The sequence below is a fragment of the Ammospiza caudacuta genome, chromosome 6 (genome assembly GCF_027887145.1).
Source record: "Ammospiza caudacuta isolate bAmmCau1 chromosome 6, bAmmCau1.pri, whole genome shotgun sequence".
In the NCBI taxonomy this organism is placed as follows: domain Eukaryota; kingdom Metazoa; phylum Chordata; class Aves; order Passeriformes; family Passerellidae; genus Ammospiza; species Ammospiza caudacuta.
In genome coordinates, this window is record NC_080598.1 from 13,945,240 (window position 1) to 13,959,011 (window position 13,772).

The 13,772-nt window shown below is 58.8% G+C and overlaps 1 long non-coding RNA gene across 1 annotated transcript; it reads left to right on the forward strand.

The window, feature by feature from the left end:
• The first annotated feature begins 8,581 nt into the window (after positions 1 to 8,581).
• Positions 8,582 to 12,598, forward strand: LOC131559279 (uncharacterized). Its single transcript, XR_009274856.1, has 4 exons — positions 8,582 to 8,604; positions 8,880 to 9,029; positions 11,407 to 11,527; positions 12,116 to 12,598. It is a non-coding gene; the product is annotated as an uncharacterized LOC131559279 (long non-coding RNA).
• The last annotated feature ends 1,174 nt before the right edge of the window (positions 12,599 to 13,772 follow it).

The window sequence follows — 13,772 nt, forward strand, 5'->3', positions numbered from 1 at the left end:
CTACAATTGGAGCGTTGGGATTGAGACCTTTTCTCCTCTCTGCTACTTCAAATCACTAAGTCAGTGATTTGCTGATCCCAGAGCCCCAGGTTTTGCTCCACAGCAGAACAGAAGCAGCAGGAAGCACAAACTGGGAGTTGAGCACAAACTCATGATGAGATGAGCTTGAAGGTCCCTGTGACTCTGGGAAAACTCCAGTGACACTTCATCCAGTGTCACTTTCCCCATGAAACTCCTGAGGACTGCAGAGAATAACTGGGTGTTATGAACAGATTGGAGTCCAGCAGGGGATGAGCAGGGCAGGACAGGGAGTTGGTGCTGTCCTCCCTCCTCACCGTGGTTGGGATGGGACCGATGTGTCTGAGCTGAGGAGGGGACACAGCCCAGCACAGGCAGCCTGTGCCAGCCTGGATTGGAGCACAGCTCTGTGTCACTGTCACACACGACCAGGGACAAGGAGTTGGTGCTGGCTGCCATCCTGAGCCCTGTGTCACTGTCACACACCACCAGGGACAAGGAGTTGGTGCTGGCTGCCATCCTGAGCCCTGTGTCACTGTCACACACCACCAGGGACAAGGAGTTGGTGCTGGCTGCCATCCTGAGCCCTGTGTCACTGTCACACACCACCAGGGACAAGGAGTTGGTGCTGGCTGCCATCCTGAGCTCTCTGCTGCCCTGCAAGGGGAGGGGACACACCTTTCCCAGGAGTGCTCACGTACCTCCAGGATTTCATCCTTCAGCACCGACAGCTCGTTGGCGTTTCGTGCAGTGAAATCGTAGCGGATTTTGGCAAATCTCCTGGGCACAGCCACTCCCTGGGCCTCAAAATTCCTGCAGGAGAGAAAAACTGGAGTTTTAGTAAAGGCCCACCTGATAATGGAACCAAATGTGGGTTCACTGGTGGAACAGGAGTGATGGTGGCTGGGAGTTTGCATTTGGAGGGGCAGAGTCCCTCTGCTCCTCTTTTGAGGAAGATTTTCAGCCCTTGTTTCAGTGGAATCCCTTGGGGCTGGGAACAAGCAAGCGAACCAACGCTGTTGGGGTTTGGTGTGGGGCCTTCCTGGGGGCTGTGAGGCAGCTCCTGGAAGGGTGGAAGGAATTGCTGCTTTAGGGCCTGGGGGGGCTGACATAGCAGGACCCAAAGGCTCTGATTGCAGGTCCAGGGAAAGATGAGGAGTGAAACCCTCCCTGTCCTGCCCAGTGGAAACAACTGCCCCAGATGCCACAGCAGGGAGCAGCTGGGGGAAGAGGAATTGAAAATCCAAGCAGGCAGAACCCACTGGAAATCTGTGGGATTTTTATCAGGCTGAATTCTGCAAGTTCCCAGGAAAAGTGAGTTTGGATGTTTCTATGCTAAGATGTATTTGGGCATAGGGGAAGAGAAATGCATTTATTTGTTAGCTTGGGACACCAGAATATACGGTTTTCAAAGCTGAATTGGCTTTTTGTTTGAAGAGAGACAAAATGAATATGGTAGACTGTTGAAAATGGTGAAAAAGTGGAATGAAAGGTTCTTTTTTACCCAAACTGAAAAGTTTTGCTTTGTTTTGTTTTGTTTTGTGTTGTCTGGCTTAGGGAATTTAGCAGATCTCATCTTTTTCTTCTCCAGCTGAGTGAAGTACTATCTGTTGAATTAAAAAAACATTTGCTGTATGGAAAAACAGTCTTGCCTTGTGAAAGGACAGGTAGGAACAATTTTAATGCACTTCCCAGGGATCTTTTTGCTTATGAAATGTAACCTGCACAGATACCTGATGCCATATTCACTGGGGCTCAGGGGCTCCTTCAGCTGTTGTAACTCGGGGCAATCAGTGCTTCCAGCACTGCCAGCAGCTCTGCTTTTCCCTTTCTGACCTACTGGCTTTGGCCAGTGGTTTGAAATCCATGTACTGGGGAAGCTCAGTTCTTTGTTCACTGTAAAACCTGGCAATGGAAATTGAGCCCATTGTACTTAGTTTAAATTAATTCTCCTGCCCTCATGAGCTGTGTTAGGTGGTCAGAAGGAGGTTGAAACCACTAATTTAGTGCTGGATACCACAGCAGTGGTTGCAGTGTTGTCTTTAGCTCACGTGTTTTGGGACAGCTCCTGGTCTGGTTATACCCCTGTGGAACATTTCAGTTGTAATTCCACAGTGGGGGAGAGCTTGGAGGAGTCAAATGAATCCAGCGGGCCAGGGAGGGAGAGCTGCCTTTGCCCAGCAGTGCCCTGAGGGCCAGGAGGAGAAGGGAATCCCAGTTAGGTTGGAATTCCTTCTTCTGTGGCATTCCAGAAGGTAACTGAGTCAGGAGGGAGGAGTTTGGGGCTGGTGTGTGCTTTGTGTGCACCTGGGCTGTGCAAGGGGACCTGTGCTGAAGGTTGTGCTGCTGCTGGGGCTCCCAGGGCCCTTCTCTGCAGCCAGGAGCCGAGCTGTAAACTGCAGTACTGAGGGGTGGCTCTTTGTGCTCATCTGGGGTCTCCTGGCTGGAAAACTTGGTCAGACTGCTCTGAAAAGAGCAAGAGCACAGCAGGAAAAATGTCCGTCCCAGGGCTGTCATCCTGGCAGATTAACAACTCACTTGCAGGGTTTTTTTTTCTGATGTGTTATCTATAAGGAAAAATTGCTGTTGAGGGTGTGAAAGGTAGGTAAACATGTACAACACCTATCCCAGGAGAAAGGAGACTCTCCTCTCCTCTCCTCTCCTCTCCTCTCCTCTCCTCTCCTCTCCTCTCCTCTCCTCTCCTCTCCTCTCCTCTCCTCTCCTCTCCTCTCCTCTCCTCTCCTCTCCTCTCCTCTCCTCTCCTCTCCTCTCCTCTCCTCTCCTCTCCTCTCCTCTCCTCTCCTCTCCTCTCCTCTCCTCTCCTCTCCTCTCCTCTCCTCTCCTCTCCTCTCCTCTCCTCTCCTCTCCTCTCCTCTCCTCTCCTCTCCTCTCCTCTCCTCTCCTCTCCTCTCCTCTCCTCTCCTCTCTCCTACCTTGGTAGAAGGCCAGATTCCATCCTGCTGTTCATGGTTTGCCTGTGCAGGTGGAAATGTTTCCCCACATGTGTTGTCTGCCAGTCATTAAAAAGAGACTCCAATCTTGTCGTGTAAACAAAATTCCTTATTTTTCCCAACCTCACCAAGACATCTGGAATTGGAGAAGAGAAATTATCCCAATTCTTTCCCTGCTCCACACTGCACCTGGACCACTTGATGTTCCTACCAGGGCTTGGGGCAGCAGAATCTTGGTGGCCACAGTTGGGAACTCAGTGAATTGGAGCAAAGCTGAAGGGTTTGTCCACTAAGAGAAGCGGTGAATTATAAACCAACGCAGAGTGATATTCCACACCAGGGATTTGGGATTGGTGATGGTCCCAATCCATCATCTTTCTGTTCATTTTCTTTTGGATGCTGCAGCCTGCTGGGCTGGAGGAGCTGTTCCTTTGCATTTAATTTTCTGTATTCTGTAAATTCTCTGTGGAAATCTGCTTTTAATAAAAAGGCTCTTGATGATGTCCCAGATTCCTGGGATTCACAGGTGTGTGTTCAGACCAAGGAATGTTCTGGCTGGCAGAAGCTGCACCAATCTCCCAGGAATCTCAGTCTGGGTTTGTCTTTGCTCCCAGTTCTCCTCAGTTTGGGGTGCAGTGCAGCCCTGCCCGGTGGATCTCCCAGAAGAGTTTTGGGGTTAAAAAGGTTCTTTCCTATTCTGCAGTTTTTCTCTAGAATTCAATAAAAAAGAATAAAACTGTATCAATGTGGTTTTAATTGGTTCATTTGCATTGATTAATTAAAGCTGATCATTGAGAAGGGGCTTGAGCAGCCCTTGGTTGGAGCTGGCAGTTCTTTATTGTCTCTTCATTCTTTGCATTTATTTTAATTATTTCTTAAGCAATTACTGCAGTTAAGTTACACAGCGAGGAGAACAGCATTGCTGCCCGGCTGGATTGGGAAATCCAAGTGCAATTCCTTGGAGAGATTGAGGGGATGGGGAGCTGAGCCTCAGGCTGGGTTTTGGCAGCAGGAACTGCTTGAGGAGAGGGGAGATCCCCCAAAATTGGTGAAAGCCAAATCTGCTGGGTTTGGGTGCTCCCACGCCAAAAAAGGATCCTGGTTAAAGGGACTTGAGGAAGCAGCGGGATGTGCTGGGAGGGCTGTGCTGGAACCCCCAATCCCTGGCCAGGAACGCTGGGCAGTGCCAGGTTCACAGGGACACTATGGAGGGGCTGTGCCCAAATTCCAGCCAGGAACGCTGGGCAGTGCCAGGTTCACAGGGACACTATGGAGGGGCTGTGCCCAAATTCCAGCCAGGAACGCTGGGCAGTGCCAGGTTCACAGGGACACTATGGAGGGGCTGTGCTGGGATCCCCAAATTCCAGCCAGGAACGCTGGGCAGTGCCAGACCTTTGGGACACTGCCTGATCCAGAGACATTTCCCACTGTGCTCTCTCGTGCTCAGCACCTGGCATTCCATTGGAGTCCCACAGGCTGGAAATGCCATGCGAACACTGGAATCGCAGCCGATCACACAGAAGCGAGTCTGGGAGAGGAAATGAGCTGTTCCACAGATGGATTTTTCCCGATGAGTTTTAACTGAAAGCAGAACATCGCCCGCCCCTCCCACCTGCCTCGACCTTTATGTTTGGGGTTTCTCTAGGAGAATTATCTGCGTACGCTGGATAAAAATTTCCGGAATTATTTCTCCGGCGCTGCGGGGACCGGCGGGGCTTGGAGCGTTCCGGGGCCGTGGCGGAACCGGAGCAGGAGCGGCAGCGCCGGGCTCCGCCCCAGCGCCCGTCCCGGAGCGGCTCCTCCCGCCCGCGGCGAGGCCGGTCCCCATGCCGGCCCCAATCCCGCCCCGGGCCCCCCAGCGGACACGGGCCCGAAGCCCCGATGCCAGGGCCGGGAGCAGCCCCGGTTCGGCCCAGCCGTGAGGGACGGGCCCGGCCCAGGTGAGAGGGGCGAGGCCGCGAGCGATGGCCCCGCCCCCAGCGCGGGGCTCCGTGAGGCGGGGCCCGGGGTGGGGCCAGGGGCGGGGCCCGGGGCGGGGCCGGGGCTCCGTGAGGCGGGGCCCGGGGCGGGGCCCGGGGGCGGTTCCAGGGGCGGGGCCGAGCCCGACACAGGTGCGCGGGGCGGGCCCGGCTCAGGTGCGCGGGGCCCCAGCGCGGCTGCGCGGGGCGGGGCCGAGGTGATTTAATCCTCGGGAATCGCCTCCGCCGCCATTTGCTCACTCAGAGCTCGGTGCGGGCGCCGGCTCCGTGTCCGCCGTCCTCAGGTGGGGCGCGGGGGCTTCGGCCTCCCCTCCTGTCTCCCCCTCTACCCCTCCTTCCTTCTCCCCGTACTCCCCTGCTTTCTCTCCCTTTCCCCCTCCTCCCTCTCTCCCCCAAACCCACCTCGCCTTTCTTCCCAAACCTCCACACCTTCCTCTCCTGTCCCTACCCGGTTAATCCCTTCTATTCCCATTCTCTCCCTCCTCTGTCCACGTTCCTTCTCTTCACTCCGGGCCTTTCTCTTCTCCTCCTGCTTTCCTCCGTACCGCCATCCCCCTCCCCACCCCTCCTCACCCTCCTCATCTCCTCCATCTCTCCTCTCTCCCCGTCCTCCCCTCTCCTTCCCTCTCCCTCTTTCCCCCGCAGCCGCGGGGCTCGGGGCGCCGCACAATAATGCCCAGAGGGCCGGAGCGGCGCCCCCGCTGTCCCTGGAGCCCCCACACGGGGCCGGACCCGCTCGGCGGGACCCCCCATTGCAGTGCAAAGCACGGCCCGACAGCGCCGGGGTTCCGGCTGTCCCTACATCACACTGGGGGGCCCCGGGGGAGGGGGGAGGTTGGGGGGGTTTTAGGAAGGGCCCCCCTCCTCAGGAGGGGGTCCCGGGGGGGAGGGGGGTTGGGGTGGGGGGGGGGGTAGGGGTAGGGCCCCCTCCGGAGGAGGGGGTCCCTGGGAGGGGGGGCGGGCGGGCCCCCTCCGGAGGAGGGGTCCCGAGAGAGGGGGCGGGGCCTGGAGGGGGGAGTGCCCTCTCACCGCCCCGCCCCCTCCCCCGGGGCCCCTCCTCCGGACGGGGCTCGGCCCGGCCCCCTCCCCGGGACCCCCTCCTGCGGACCGGGGCCCGAGGGGGGAGGGAGGGGGCGGGTGGGGTGGGGGGAAGCAGAGGGGGGTCACGTCACTCTGCAGCGCGAACACACATAGAGACCACGGGACAGACAAGCGGCCCCTCCCCTTCTGCCCCCCCACCCCACCCGCCCCCCTCCCTCCCCCCTCGGGCCCCGGTCCGCAGGAGGGGGTCCCGGGGAGGGGGCCGGGCCGAGCCCCGTCCGGAGGAGGGGCCCCGGGGGAGGGGGCGGAGCCTGGAGGGGGGGAGTGCCCCTCCGCCCCGCCCCCTCCCGCGGGGCCCCTCCTCCGGAGGGGGCCCTACCCCTACCCCTACCCCTACCCCTCCCCCCCCCCCACCCCAACCCCCCCTCCCCCCCGGGACCCCCTCCTGAGGAGGGGGCCCTTCCTAACACCCCCCCACCCCCCCCAACCGCCCTCCCCCGGGGCCCCCCAGTGTGATGTAGGGACAGCCGGAACCCCGGCGCTGTCGGGCCGTGCTTTGCACTGCAATGGGGGGTCCCGCCGAGCGGGTCCGGCCCCGTGTGGGGGCTCCAGGGACAGCGGGGGCGCCGCTCCGGCCCTCTGGGCTTTATTGTGCGGCGCCCCGAGCCCCGCGGCTGCGGGGGAAAGAGGGAGAGGGGACAGAGGACGGGGACAGGGGGACAGAGGGGATGGTCGGGGTGGGTCAAGGATGGAGGGCAGGTGGGGGGGCTCGGGGTGTGCAGGGGAGCAGGGAGGGGAGCAGGGGCAGTGGGGTGGCGGGGGCAGGACGGGCGGAGAATGGAGGACCAGGATGGAACACAGGTGGGGGGGGGGGGGGTCAAGGCGAACAGGGGAAAAGGAGGAAAAAACAGGGGGAGATGGAGGAGGAGGAGGAAGGATGAAGGAAAGAGAGGGAGGATTGAGGGTAGATGAGGAGGAATTGGGGGGAAGGGAAGGAGGATGAGGGGGCAGGTGGGAGCCGGGCTGGGGAGGAAAGGAAGCGTGGAGGAAGGAGGGGTAGGGCAGGGTTGGGGTGTGCAGGGGGATAGGAAGGGTAGGGGGGGACCGGCCCGGGAGGGAGCGGTTTGGGGGGGAGGGAGGGGAGGGCTAGGGGGGAGAGGGAGGGGGGGGTAGGGGGGGGGGGAGGGTGTAGGGGGTGGGGGAGGGGAGGAAGGGAGGGAGAGAGGCGAGGTATTGAGAATAAGAAGCAAAAATAAGCATAAAAGAAAAGAAACAAATAAAAAGATATGGACCCCGCGCGGACGCAACCTTCCCCTCCGAGCGTCGAGGGGGCAAATGGCGCCAGCGCCGATTCCCGGGGTTTAAATCCTCTCGGCCCCGCCCCGCGCAGCCGCGCTGGGGCCCCGCGCACCTGAGCCGGCCCCGCCCCGCCCCGCCCGCGCCCGTAAATCCCGGCGGATCCGCGCCCGCTCTGCTTTGTACGGTGGATGCTCATCCCGGGATGCGGCGAGACCGTGGCTGGAGCGCTGTGCGGAGCCCCAGACCGGGGGCTGCTCCCGGTGCTGCGCGGGGCTTGAAACGCTGAGGTGGGGCAGGGAACGGGATCCGGGCCTGGGGATTCGGCTCCGGGTCCTGCCGGTGTCTGCTGGGGGTCCCGGGTTGAGCCGCTTCTCCCTCGCCGGGTGGGCTGCGGGTCGCGATGCCGCCGAACCGAGGCGGGATTGGGGCTGAGACCGGGAACGGGATCGCCGTGGGTGGGAAGAGCCGCTCCGGGACGGGCGCGGACTGCGGCCCGTACTGCCGCTCCCGTTTGCACCGCGGCTGCTGCGGGGCTGCTCCCGCTGCGGCTCCGGGCAGGTCCCGCTGCTGCCGTGGGGAGCCGGGGCTGTGCCGGTGCCGGGCCTGGCAGGAGGGCGGCGCATTCCCGGAGCAGGCGCTGGATCGCGGCTGGAATCGGGCGGGGCGCGGGGACCGCCCGAGACGGCCCCGGGACCCCGGGACCCCTCCGGCCCCGCCGCTCCCTCAGCGCCGCCGGCCCGCGCGGCGCCCCCTGGCGGGCCCGGAGCGGCGCTGCGAGCGCGGCGCCCCCTGGCGGGCCCGGAGCGGCGCTGCGAGCGCGGCGCCCCCTGGCGGGCCCGGAGCGGCGCTGCGAGCGCGGCGGTCCCCGGGGCGCTCCCGGCCCGGCCCCCGCGGGGATGCGGAGCCCCCTCAGCCCCGGTACCCCCAAGGCCACCGTGCGCAGAGCGGGACCCGGACCCTGTGCCCGCACCCCCGGGGCTCTCGCCCGCCGCGTCCCCGCGGAGTGAGCGGGGCTGCATCGCCGTGGGCCGGAGGAGCCGCTCCGGGCCGGGCGCTGGGGCCGAGCTCGGCACTGCTGCTCCTGCTCCGACTGTGCCGGGTGCGGGACGGGGCCCTGCCCGGGCTCGGTTCCACTCGCTCGACATCTGCCAGGTAAGATCTGATGCTCTCCCTCCTTTCCCCACTTTCCCTGTGGCTTGTGCTCTCCAATGCAAAATGCTCTGGGTTTAAAAAGCCAGTGAAAACTGTTTATTTTTTATTTCTAGAGCACAGGATATTCTTAGAAAGAGTCCCGAGGATCGTCAAGTCAAACGATGGTAGGTGACTGGCCCATGTGGGCATTAAACTTGGAATCCTGGCCTTCTCAGCACCCTGCTCCAAGCACCTGAGCCAATCTCAGGGTCACGAGAAAAGTCCTGCCTGGGATGGGAATGGCTGCTGCCAGCAAGGGAATTCCTGGGAAAATCAGCACATGTTCTGCTAACGCTGCTTTGCACACCAGCCTCTGGAATGGCTCTAGGGTAGAACTGGCTGGCATCTGACACAACAGCACAAAATTCTTCCCATCATCCTGGTTTTCTGTCTTTTTCAGCATTTCCCTGATGGCTGTAAAGGTGCTGATGCCGTGTCCCTTTCCAGGGAGAAACGAGCAAGGCCAGTCCTGAGGGCTCCCTTGGTCCCAGGCCGAAGCTCTCCTGCAGTGTCAGGGCTGGTCCCGCCTGCCGAGGGGCGTTTCCTGCAGGTGAGCGCTCACAGCCCCGAATCACGGCGGGGCTGAGCCCGGCGCTGCTTCTCAGGCCCGGCGCTGCCCGGAGCCCTCGGGCACTGCTGCTCCCTGCCGGGAATGTCCCTCGGCGCTCCCTCCGCGTGTCCCGGCCGGCCGGGAACGCGGGGCGGGAGGAGGCCGAGCCCCGGGAGGGAACCGGCCCCTCCTGTCCTCGGTGCGGGCCGGGCAGGAGCTGCGCCTCAGTGTCCTGCCCGTGCGGGCAGCGTGCCAGGCACACCCGGGGCGGGCGCTGGGATGCCCGGGCAGCGCTGGGATGGGCACGGACCAAGGGCTGCCCGCGGCTCCTGGGCCAGGGGCTGCTCTGAACGGGCCCCGGAGCTGCTGCAGCCCGGACAGAGCCCCCTGACACCCCAAAAACACCCCAGGAACAGCTGCCATTGCCCGGGAGTGCTGCACGCTGGGTCTGCAGAGAGCTCAGACAGCAATTCCCGGTGCCACCTCCTGGAGCTCCCACACAGCCACCAGGGGTGTCCCAGCCACTCCAGTCCCTTCCCTTCCAGCCTGGGGACATCCTCCAGCAGCAGCCTTAAAGCCAAGGGAATTCCCTTCGCAGAAATTCAATCCCAAGCAAGGCCCTCGGAGGCGCCCTAAAACAAAAGGTTAGAGTTAGATGAAGTTTTGTTTGGATGAAGTTTGGAGTTTTTCAGGGAGCCAGCTGGAACTGCAGAACTGCTGGGAAGCTTGCACAGGTGGGTCACGCTGCAGGTGCCCTGAAGGCAGGGATGTGCATCCCTCTCCTCAGGGAAAAGAACTCCCAGAGGCCACTCCCGACCTCGGCTGCTGTAAAACATCAGCGGGAGCCCGAGCCCAGGGGTGGAGCCCATGGAATTCCTGTGGAATGGGAACTCTGTCACGTACCCATGGGGACATGGGTAGAATGAACATTTTGATGTAAAAATGAGGTTTTTGGTAGCAGACAGATGGAAAATTTTGTGGGGAAACATTTGGCTGGGGGACGAGGGTAATAAATAGCAAATACTATGGAATATCAACCTGTCCTTGTCCTGATCCCAGTGAGCTTCCTTGGAGCCTCTGCTGGCTCCTGGCACAGCTGGTGTTCAATAGGCAGCTCTGTGTAGGAATATCTATGCTGCAGGAGGCACTGGGAGGTTATTCCAGTGGGAATTCAGCAAGGAATAGGGGACTACAGGTATAATTCCTCTAAACTAGCAAAGCTGATACTGAACCTCAAATCTAGGCACCACTCAGGGAACAATCTTGCTGCTACCCTGTCATCCAAAGCCCCTGGGCTGAGAAATTTCAGCAGCCAAATGTATGGAATTCTCTAAATCCCAGTACCCAGCATCCCCCAAAAGGACAATCCCAGTCCCAGGGTGAGAGTGCTCCTGTCCTGCTGCTGGCAGGACAAATTCCCTGCACAGTCGGCGCCGGCTGGGCGGGAGCTCAGAGCAGGAGGGGCGGGAGAGGGGATCGGCTGCCTGGGAAGTGCCGGGAGATGAGACTGCCGGAAACTCATCTGAATCAGCTGAAATCATTCTTGCCCTGGAAGAAGACAGGAGTCAAAGCAGAACCCTTGTGGCCCGGCTGGTGGGCAGCAGCTGGATCCCCTCTGGAGGAAACCACCCTGCCCCTGCCAGGAGCTCTGACTGTTTGTCCTACCAGCTCCTGAGCAGTGTCAGGGCCACTGTGAGGGAGTTCAAATCCAAACAAACCCCAAAGCCCACAGAGTGAATAATCCCAACAGAGAAATGCATTGTTGTCAAAAAAGCTTAAAGATCTGTTAAAGATGCTATGACAACATTCTCGTGGCATTTCCAGGAACCTTCCTAATGCTCTTGCTTCCATTCTTACAAATTTTTAGTCCCTCAATGGGCAATTGTAGAGTTTATCCTGGGATTTAGAGGTTGAGCAGGGTTGGCTTTGGATTGACCTTCACCTCTGGTCCCACTTTGTGCAAACACAACTTGGGCCAAGGTGGGTGAACTCATTACCTCAGCTTTTCTCTCAGAAATATCCCTGATTTATTACCCTGTAGATGAACTCAGATTTTGTCCCAAACTGTCCGCTCCTCACCTCCAAAGTGTCCATTCTGTTCCCCACAGGTGCCCTGGTGATGCCAGGAAGGTCCCTTTGCCCACAGTGCCTTTCTCCTGCCCCTCCCCTGCCTGAGGCTACTCCTCTGCTCACTTTCTCTGTCCTTGTCACACACAGTGGGGCACCAAAGGGACAAGGTTTCAGAAAACATTTCTGAAGGGTAAGAGGGTATTATGTGAGTAAAAGTATTACTACTAACTATTAAACTAAAATTACTAATTACTATTAACTATTAAACTATTACCATTAACTAAAAATAATTAATAATTATTTCCAGTTCCCAGTGAGAAGAACATGAACTCACCACCATTAAGGCCTGGCAGTTCCCTGCAGTGAGAGCTCAGTGCACATCCACAGAGGCAATTCCAGCATCTGAAAGAAAAAGCAAGAAGAAAAAGGTTATTTCTTCTCTTTCAAAGTTATTTCAAGTCCTCAGACCCAAACCAACCTTTGCCCTTGATTTTGGCTGGGTGACTCCTGAGCAGTGGGCACAGGTCCTGTCACTCATGCTGATGGGAGTGATGCTTACTGGGGAAATCAGCTGATTTCCAAAGTTCACTGCCTGCCCATGCCTGATCTGCACAGGAGAAAACCTCTTGCATGAAGGGATTTGGCTCCATCCAATCCCCTCTGCCCAGGCTGTTCCATGGGGATGTTGCCAGGCTGGGGCAGCACAGGCAGATGCAGCTCTCAGCCCTCTCTGCTCCAAACACAGCTCTGGGCTCTTTGCAAACTCCTCTGCTGTGAGGTTTTCTCCAGGAGAACTCAAGGAATGGCTCACAGCAGGTGGAGATGAAATTATCACCCAGGGAAGGAAAGGGTAAATATTCCTGTAAGAGCCTTTGGGATCTGCTGGGCTGAACTGGGAAGGGGACATTCATTCCCTGCAGTGCCAGCGCACAACAACCTCCCACACAGAGCACAGGCTGCCAGGTGGGGTCTGAATGCACCACTTGCACAAACCTCATTGCTCTTCTTCCTTTCAGGCACTTCTGCAATCCAACCCTGAAGCTGAGCAGCCCAAAAGCTCTGGAGTCTGCTCTGGAACAAAAGGATCCTCCCAGGGGTGAGGCCCATTCCCAGCAAACCCTCCCAACAGGCCCAGAGGCACCACTGGAGCTCCTGTAGGGGCTGGGAAGGGCTGCCAGGAGGACACAGCCCCAGGGGGTGGCAGTGGCAGTGGCAGCAGCAAATGGCCACGGTGGGATGGCACAGCAGAGAGACCAAGGCCAGCAATGGCCACGGCAGCTGCAGGGTTAATTCTGCTCCCTGCGCTGCCCCAGCCCCGCAGGAAATGCCCGGGGGGGACAGAAACTCTCAGGGTGCACAAAATGCAGCATCTGTGCCCCTGATCCTGCCTGAGCTCAGCGTGGGGGGCCAACCCCCCCAGGGTCAGCCCTGCCCTGCCCTGGATCAGCCCCAGACACTGCCCCAGCTCCCAGCTGCTCCCGGGGCTGCCACCATTCCTGGCACGGTGACAAAGGTGACAGAGCCCCTTTGGACAGGGCTCTCTCTGGGTCTCAGGCGTTGGGGACTGCAGGGACAGCCTGAAACCAGGGCAGATCCCTCTGGGTTTGTGACACTCTGGGGACAGCTGGGGACTCACCCCACACCACGGCAGGACCAGGGACCCTCCAGTGCAGCTGGAGCCCGTTGGGTTTGGCTGCTCAAACTCCAAAGCTCTGGGCAAAGATGGGATGAGTTAAGTGTTTTTTCCTGTCCTGAAAGAGAGGAGAAAATAGAAATTAGGTCCACTCTGGAAATCAAAGGCTCCTGGCTTTCCTACTTCTGTTCTGATTGCTCACTATGGGGTTCTATCCATAAAAAAGGAAAGGTGACACTGAATAAAAGTGCCCCTTGTCAACATTTTATTCCCTACTATTTTAATACATAAAAAAGATGCCCATTTTTTCTTATCACATTCTTTGCCTAATTTTAACAGAACCATTTTCATTCCAGGCCCCACTTTTGAGTTCCTGAATCCTTTGCCATTGGACTTTGGACAAAGGAAGAGAAGGATCTGTTCCCCACAGGTGTCATCCAGCAGGGGACAGCCCCTGTGCCAGCCCCAGCCTGGGCTGAGCACGCTGCCTCACTGCCCCATTCTGCATCCTGGCCCCACTCCAGTCTGAGTTTCCCCCCATTTTCCATGTCTAGAAACAGGAACTTGTCCTGGTCAGGGTGTAAGACCTTAAAGTGCACATTGATCTGGGGGCTGTGACTGGATTCCAGCAGGGAATTCATGGTTCTACAAATGAAAACTCTTCCAGGGAGCAGCACTGAAAATTTGGGAGCTGCTGCTTCACCACATGGTGTCAGCAGCAGAGAAAACACAAAATGTGTATCCAAAAACAGGGATAAAATAATTCCTCCTGCTTTCAGTGGGACCAGGGCTAATTCTGCCCTGGAGTGACAAAGAACTTCTCCCTCAGACCCCCAGAGACCCCTCAAAAAGCCAAAGTGCAGCAGGGAAGGAAGGAAAGGCACCTCTGCCTCACCTGCTGGGAATAGCACAGGTCCTGCTGCTCCTGGGCACTGGGAATGTGTCTGGAGCCAGGAGCTCCTTCCCAGGCTGGAGGGGCTTTCCTGAAGCAGCACCTCTGGGAAGGAAAGGGCTGTGCAAGACATGGAGTGGGAGTTTAC